The sequence below is a fragment of the Falco punctatus genome (assembly GCF_963210335.1).
Source record: "Falco punctatus genome assembly, contig: scaffold_46, whole genome shotgun sequence".
Classification (NCBI taxonomy): domain Eukaryota; kingdom Metazoa; phylum Chordata; class Aves; order Falconiformes; family Falconidae; genus Falco; species Falco punctatus.
Genome location: NW_027660143.1, coordinates 745,894 through 754,298, shown reverse-complemented (window position 1 = coordinate 754,298; position 8,405 = coordinate 745,894). Strand labels below are relative to the sequence as shown.

Genomic DNA, 8,405 nt, shown 5'->3' with positions numbered 1-8,405 from the left:
TCAGCCCCACATGCAGATGGCCTTAGATGTGCTGAGCATGCACCAGTAGCTCCTAAGCATCCCCCATAATACTCAGGTCCTTCTCCTCCATGGGTTTGTACCTCAGCCACTCAGGTGCCCTCATAGGTGCGGTTATTCTGCCCCCGCTAAAGGGCTGACCATGTCTACTTGGAAAACCTCTGAGGTCCCAATTTCACAATCGCAGTGTTTTGGAAGGTGCTACTTGGACCAGCTTTGGTATGTGCATGGACATGGCTCACCCTGCCACGTGGTGCCTCTGGCAAGGTAACAGCATAAGGAACTGCAGGACGCCACAGATAATGAAGGGAGGCAGAGCTTCAACGGTATTGCTGACCATGGTAGGCGCTCCCATGGTGAAGAGCTCAGAATCCCCAAAGGAACACAGACAATGGCCAGGGAGGAAAGGGAAAGGAGAGGCAGGCTGCTTGCACGGGAGGATACAAGGGTGGTCAATGAGAATCAATTGTGCATGGGAAAAGAAGTACCAAAGAAGGAAAGGGTGAAGAACAGGAATCAATCAGGGCTGTTCGGGGGTACCTGCCAAGCAGCCCTGCATCTGAGCTACAAAGCTTGGAGTGGGAAGAGAAAGTCACATGTCATCTGACCAACTTTCTGTTTAACTTCAACAGTCACTGGGAACCTAAGTGGTTTCCATCCCATCATGAAGGTAAGATCCATGGTGGATGGAGATGCAGAATCATTCATGCTGGAAGGGACCTCAGGAGATGTCCAGGCCAATGTGCTGCTCAAAGCAGGATCAGCGACAGGGTCAGAGCAAGTAGCTCAGGCTTTCCTTCAAGTGGGTCTTGAAAAGCTCCAAGGATGGACAAGGCACAAATCTCTGGGACATCTGCTCCAGTGCTTGACTGTCTTCATAGGGAGAAAGATTGTCTTCCCTTGCTTCAGCTGATGCCCATTGGCCCTCATCCTCCTATCATGCACAAGAGGCATAAACCTGTTTGCCTTTTCTTGCTGATATGACCCAAGACCACATGGGAAAGCTGTTATTAGGTGTTCCAAAAACCTTCTCTTCTCCTGGCTTTGCACCTTTCAAATAAGGCCCATGGCATCCTGGGCTGCATTAGGAAGAGCTCTGCCCAAGGGTTGTTGTTGGTTATCTTTCCTCTCTACTCAGCCCTGCTACAATTTGTCTTGCTGACCTCTCTTGCTTTGTACCCTACCACCTTCACCCACACTTGACCCAAAGTTGTCGTCTAGAATTTTCACCACTCCTGCCAACTTTTTGTTCAAAAACAGTCCTGCAGAGCATTTGCACCATGTTGGTCAGGGATCATCTTCCACTTTCCCTTCAACCAAGCCCTTCAAGTACAGGTCCCTTTCTCTAGCGGTATAAAGGAGACATTGTCCTCCTTCTAATTTTCATCAGGAGGTTTGGAGATACTGAGCAGAAGACCATTGTACATGGAGGAGTTAGTGATGAGTGTCACAGGAAACCTGAGCAGGCCTGTGCTGTGCTCCACGTACCTCTTGGCCACACCTCTTGTGCTGAGTGTGTCCCTGGGTTGCAGAATAAGCCATATTGGAAGAAGGAATCTGCAGGAAGATGCTGGTGAATGGCCAAGCGCACGCCCTTACCTTTGTCTGGGACTGCAGTTACCAATTCCCAAGTGAACACCTCCTCTTAGAACACAAGAAGTGATGACTAGAATGGGTTTCCCTGGCAGAAAACACTTCAAGAGCTGACAGGAGACAATGTGGGATAAGCCTTCTGCAGGCAGGATCTGCACCACTTGCTGCACCACTCTCCCAACGCTGGAAACTCCGTGTTCCCGGCCTCGGAAGGGACGGCATACAGCTGACACGGTTGTCTCTGTGTGTAGAGAGTTTGCTCTAACCAAGACCATTTGAAATGACACTTTGTCTCAGAGTCCAAGTGCCTTTCTTACTGCAGCCATAACCAGCTGGGCTGCTGATGGCCAGTCCCCCAAGGGAACTGGACACTCCAGGGACCTCAAACTCACCTTCATGGCCACGTGCCTCCTACTGGCCTATGAGCTTCTCAGATGTAATGGGTGTCATAATGACAGCCCAGATCATCAGCCTGCTTGTGGCCTTGGTTACTCCTTGGTCAGCGGTTCCTGAACTGGAGAAGGCAGTGACAAAGAGATGCACAGCAATGGAAGAGATGGGCAAGGACCCTGCAGGTGCCATGAAGGCTTTGCAGGAAGAAGTGGGAGGAATAGCCCCTATAGCTGTGCAAAATGGAATGGCATTAGATATGAAGCTGGCGTCTGAAGGCAGAGTCTGTGCTGTTGTTAATAGCAGTTGCGGTGTATATGTAGGTTAAAGTGGGAGAATTTCTACAGATATAAAAAAGATTTGGAAACATGCTAGTGTTTGTCATGAGTCCCAGGAAGTTCACACCTTCTCTGGAATTCAAGACATTGGGAATACGCTGACGTGCTGCTTTCCTGATTTACAGCTCTGGGTTAAGAAGTTCATCCCCAGATGCCTTTCTCCTCTTCCTCTGTGATCACTCCAATCCATTCTACCGATGTAGCTTCTGCTTTAAGGTTCAGAGAGGAAAAGTTGGACTGTCTTTCAGTATTGTCTCTAATATTCCCTATGGGCAACTCTTCAGTTGTGGCAATAGACCTCATGGGGATCTGCTTGAACTAGCAATAATACAGCTGAGAAATGTATTTTTTATTTATTAATTTCTATCCCAGTCCCCTCACCACCACCACCATCCACCATTCCCTGTCAGCTCTCCCTCTTTTAGTTCTGCTTACAAGCAGCCAATAATTATTGCCAAGAACTTGCTATATTCACCTGAAATAGTGAGGCTGGGGACGTGAAGAGCAAGGATGTCCACACAGTATTTAGCTCCAGGAACTGCTTTCCCTACCTGTCCACATCTCCTCAGGAGACACTCTGCATCAATAGCAACTGGAAAAGCCTTCTATCACTTCTCCAAAGTGCTCATTACCTGCCTTTCTCTTCCACTGTACGGCTGAACCTTACCTCATGAAGTGTACAAGCCAAACTTGAAGACCAGGTGTCCCTGATGGAAGAGATACGGCTCGTAAGGGCTTTCTGCCTCGTAATGAGCCCAGGGTGTCTGTGGTGCTGTGGACTTCAGGTGTTTGGAGGAGGCTGAAGAAACCTCTCAAGAACACCAAGTCAGGAGCAAACCCCAAAGTCCCTGGAAGCATTAACAATCCCCGCTGAGGGCCATGACCGAGAAAGCCTCCCCATGGCCCTGTTAGAGCCCATCCTTGGAGGCTGTGAGAGCAGGAAGGCAAAGGCGCTGTGCAGGCAGCTCTGCTGCTGAGCAAAGCCTTGGCTTGCTTGATGAAGCAGAAAGGCCAAGCCGTGACCTGCAGCCTGTGGGGAGGTCGGTGCTGTCCCTCACAGAGGGCTCAGGGCTCTTCCTGGGGACCATGGAAGGTGGGGGATCCAATGCCCAGTGAAGGACAACAATGGCACAACAACTTCCAGCTTCCCCATGGGGCTGCAAGGAGGCAACGATGCTCTAGTGCCATGAGGACAACTTGTCTTCTCACAGGCCTCAGTGTCAGAAACAGCTGCCATAGCCAAGGGGACAAAGAGCTGGGTTCTCTTCAGGCTTTCCAGCCTTGCTAAAAACCTTTTCCATCTCCACCGCAGGTTGTTCTACATGGTTGGACAACTGCCCCTGTTGCCCTGCAGGCTGTAGGCACCATCTCGCTGCCCTGCCTTGCTCTCACCCCAACATTGCCATACCTACGCTGAGGTACCTCCACTCTCACCGGCTGTTCCTTGAAACACAAACCATGGGCTGATCCAGGCTCCCTCTGGCTGAGCTCTTGCACCACAGCAGGGCCCTTGGTGTGACAGTTGTTCCTCCTGACAGCCACTCTCCATTTTCAACATTACACTTTGTGAAATCTTTTCCTCTCTCCTGCTTTTTCCCACTACCCAGGAAAGCTTTACCGTCTCAGGAACCCCCCTTTATGCAGGGAACCAACACTGTTTGCTTTTTCTGGTGGTCTTTCCACTTAACCACAGAGAAATAATCGCCACATGGTCTTCTACACCACATGCCTGCTGCTGTCTTGTCATGTCCACAGGCAAAATGGACATGACAAGCTGTATCCCAGGCCTCTTCCTGGAGAGGTCCTAAGCTGTACCTTGGCAGAGGGACTTCCCCAGCCACATGTTCCTGTTGCTGGCCTGTCACCTCCAGAGACAGAGCTGGCCTCACAGGCCCCTTCACAGCCATGAACTTCCTCCTGCATTAGGGGTTCCTGAGACTCAATTGCCCTCCTAATACCATACCTCTCCATCACCCTCCTCCTGGCCCACCACCTGACCATAGAAAAACAGGCTCGCTTCTTCCTGATTGATCAAATACATTTCAGAAAAGTAATTTGAATGGAGAAACATTCTTCACATGAACTCCTGTATTGGTGTTGACACAATTTATATATGCTCTTTTAGCTCTATGGCTTCTTTTCAGGTTGAACTGACCTCTGGATATCACCTAGTCCAACCCCCATACTAAGGCAGGGCGAGCTAGACCAGCTTTCTCAGCATCTGCTCTAGGTAGGCTTGCAATGTCATAGAATCATAGAAACAGAGAATCATTTAGGATGGAAAAGACCTCAAGGATCATCAAATCCAACTGTTACCTCAGGACGGCCAATTTCATCACTAAATCCTGTCCCCAAGCACTGCATTTATATATTTCTGACACACCTCCAGGGCTGGTGATTCCACCGCCTCCATGAGCAGCCTCTTCCAAAGCTTGACCACCCTTGCAGTGAAGATGTTTTGCCTCATGCCCAATGTAAACCTCTCCTGGTGTAACTTGAGGCGGTTTCCTCTTGTCCTGTCTCTTGTTATCTGGGAGAAGAGACCTATCCCCACCCATCTACAACCTCCTTTCAGGTATTTCTAGAGAGCAGTAAAATCCCCATGAGCGTCCTTTTCTCCACACTAAAGAACCCAAGCCTTCTCAGCTGCTCATCAACATACCAGGGCTCCAGACCCTTCACCAGCTTTGTTGCTCTTCTCTGGCCATACTCCAGCACCTCAAAGTTTCTCTTGAAGTAAGGAGCCCAAGACGGAAACATGGTGCTCGAGGTTTGGCTTCAGCCGTGCCGAGTACAGGGGCTCCATCACTGCCCTGGTCCTGCTGGCCATGCTCTTTCTGATACCAGACAGGATGCTATTGGCCATCTTGGCCACCCCGGCACACTGATGGCTCATGCTCAACCATCTGTCAACCTGCACCCTCAGGGTACTTTCCCACCAGGCTTCCTTCCAGCCACTCTCCCCCAAGCCTGTAGTGTTGTGTGGGGTTGTTGTGACCCAAGTGCAGAACTGGCACTTCTCCTGGTTGAACTTCATACAATTGGACTCACTCAAACAGCCCAACCTGTGCAGATCCCTCTGCAGAACCTTCCTGCCCTCAAGGAGATCAGCCCTCCCACCCAACCTGATGTCGTAGGCAACCTTACTGAGGGTGCACTCAATCCCCCTGGCTGCATCATTGATAAAGTTCTGAAAGAGGACTGGCCCCAACACTGAGCCCTGGGGAACACCACTCCTTATGGGCCGTCACCTGGATGTCACTCCATTTACTCCCCCTCTTGGGGCTTGGATGTACATCCAGCTCAAACCCAGCATAGAGAACACCCAGCCAAGCCATGAGCAGCCAGATTCTCCAGCAGAATGCTGTGGGAGATGGAGCAAAAAGGCTTTTGTAACGTCCAGGTAGACAGCATCCACAGCCTTTCCTTCATCCGCTGGGCAGGTCATCTTGTAACAAAAGAAGATCGGTTTCATCAAGTAGGACCTTCCTTTCATAAACCCATGCTGTCTGGTCCTGACCTCCTGGTTTCCCTGCACCTGCTGCTTGTTGGTGCTCAGGATGATCAGCTCCACAACCTTCCCTGTCACTAAGATAAGGTGGACAGGCCTGTAGTTATCCTCCTTTCTGCCTGTCTTGTAGGTGAGCACAACTTGACTAACCTTCAGTCTTGACTTCAGTCCTGACTGCCTTAATAGCCATTCCTTCATTTGCAAACAGTTGTCCCTGGGATACCTTGCCTGAGTCACAGAATCGGCACAATTAATTGCTCCAGCCAACTGCTCATAGTTAACAGCAATTCCCCGATTAAGGTTTTCAGTCAAGGCCACTACACATAGCTCACAAAAATCAAATAAGACCACATGGGAAAGCTGTTATTAGGTGCTCCAAAAACCTTCTCTTCTCCTGGCTTTGCACCTTTCAAATAAGGCCCATGGCATCCTGGGCTGCATTAGGAAGAGCTCTGCAGCGAATGAAAAGATGGCACGCAGCTTGATGCAAGCAAATGTCAATTTATTGTACAGAAGCACGAGTTTATATACACTTTCAGAAGCTGCGCGTTTTAAACAGATTGGTTCTTGAAGCTAAGCCTTGCATACTAGGCAATCCCTGATTGGTGGTTAACTAGCAGCAATTAACAGCAAGGTGTTACCTTTCCTTGGCGCCATCCTTGGCGCCATCCGTCTCCCACTCCCCTGTGCTCTGTAAACATGCCTCATCATGTTAATCGTTGTCTAGACAAGCTCGAGCACATTCCCCTCAGCTAACTGATTGCCACGCATGGTCCTAGTTTCCAGCCCGCTCCTGCATCTCCCCCTTCCTGTTGCACAAAAAGAACCTTTGAAACCGAACAAGTAAAAACAAGGTATAAGTAATAGAACAAATAAAAACCCAACTGAGACATTTTATCAATGTCAAAATAACCCACTGTCTCTGTTCCATACAATTATACAATTTCCCCTTTTTGTTTTTGAACAGCTAGTACCAGGTTTGCCATGTTCTGCAGGGCCCTTGCAAACATGACAGCAACCAAGGTAACAGCAAACAAACGATACTGCCAATTGAGTGAATGGATGCCAAAAAGGCTGACATTTTCTCAGATTTTGATAACATGTTGCTGCAATGGGGCGCCTAAAATCCATTCAGCACATACCATCAAAATCCACACAGCCATGTCCTTGAACCAACAACAAAAAGCAGTGGCAATTTTGACTCGCATTCTTAACTGCCTACCAAACAAGGTGATTTAACTCTTTAATACTTTCTCTGCTGTTACTCTGGATAAGAGAAGAACTGCTGTGACACGTTCCCATCATAGCCTCCTACTACATTAGCATCTACAGAAAGACAATTATCGACATTCAAAGTGTAAACAGTATCATCTTCTTTTGGATTAACATGATACATAGGTGGAAGGGCACACCAAACAAGACCTGGTTCAGTCAAAAAGTTCAAAACATAGCATGCCTTCTCTGAACATACCTCTGGGGTCATTCCCTTCATTCCCTCTTTTTTTATGCAAAGAGAAACACTTTTACCATAACAGAGAAGCCCCTATTTACATCTCTGAGCCCGGACACAAACCGCAGCTGTATGCTCCACTAGGCTCAGGGCAGAAATCATTCATGCAGTTACATAGCTATATATCACTACAAGCATGCAGACACCTATTAAACACTAGATAACCATGTTTATCTTTCCTGTTCTCCTTCACAATACCTAGCTGTTCTCTCATCTCTTGTTAGGTCACATATTCTCCAGTTTCCTCTCCTGTATATCTCTTCAGACATTCTCTATCCTCCCCTTTTTTGCTTAATTGCGAGGAGGCAAAGGGTGTGTGTAGCTGGGTGACCATGACCTGCTTTATGTTACAATCAACTAAACACTGAATACAGGAAAAAAAAGCATGGGAGACATAAGGCAAACATCAATAAGGTGGTTAAAGATAATTATAATAAATCCTGTAATACTTTTGAGTCATGGCCCAAAGTTTCCCAGCCGTGAGAAGAGACCAAAGGCATCCCGTCCCTGGCTCTGTTGCAGATCTTTGTTTTAAGGCTTTTGAGTTTTGTATACTTTTGTAAATTAATTCACAGTGGTCACTCAGATTCACGTAACACATCCTATCAAAGTCTTCACACTTGTGTCCCTGTGCTAATAATAAAAATCAATAGCAACTCGGTTCTGTAGCAACATATGATGGACAGAATCAACATGTGTTAATAAGCCAGAAAAAAAAGAACAGTATTTGTAGTATTACTTTGTTTAGCAAGCTAGCAGCCTAATTTACTAAGCAAGTTAAGAGCGTGTACTATTCTTACAGAAGAGATTAGAGAAGCAAAAACGTATTATGCTGCATTCCAGAACTCAGCCTGAGAATTACAGTCTGCTGTGAGTTCTGCTTTACAATCATTTGACACATGTTGGGGTTGCGATTGTGAAAGTTGCCCATTTACAATTTTCATTGGCATTATCACAGCTAGTTGTTTTAAAAGCAACCCTTGAGCTTCCTGATGTTCAACTTGTTGCAAAATATTCTGAAGCCAATCAATAAAGTTAGTATTAA

General features: G+C 47.6%; 1 long non-coding RNA gene across 1 annotated transcript; it reads left to right on the top strand.

The window, feature by feature from the left end:
* Nucleotides 1–6,330: 6,330 nt before the first annotated feature.
* On the top strand, nucleotides 6,331–8,137 carry LOC308057842. The gene is made up of 2 exons (XR_013925492.1): nucleotides 6,331–7,990; nucleotides 8,030–8,137. It is a non-coding gene; the product is annotated as an uncharacterized lncRNA (long non-coding RNA).
* Nucleotides 8,138–8,405: the final 268 nt, after the last annotated feature.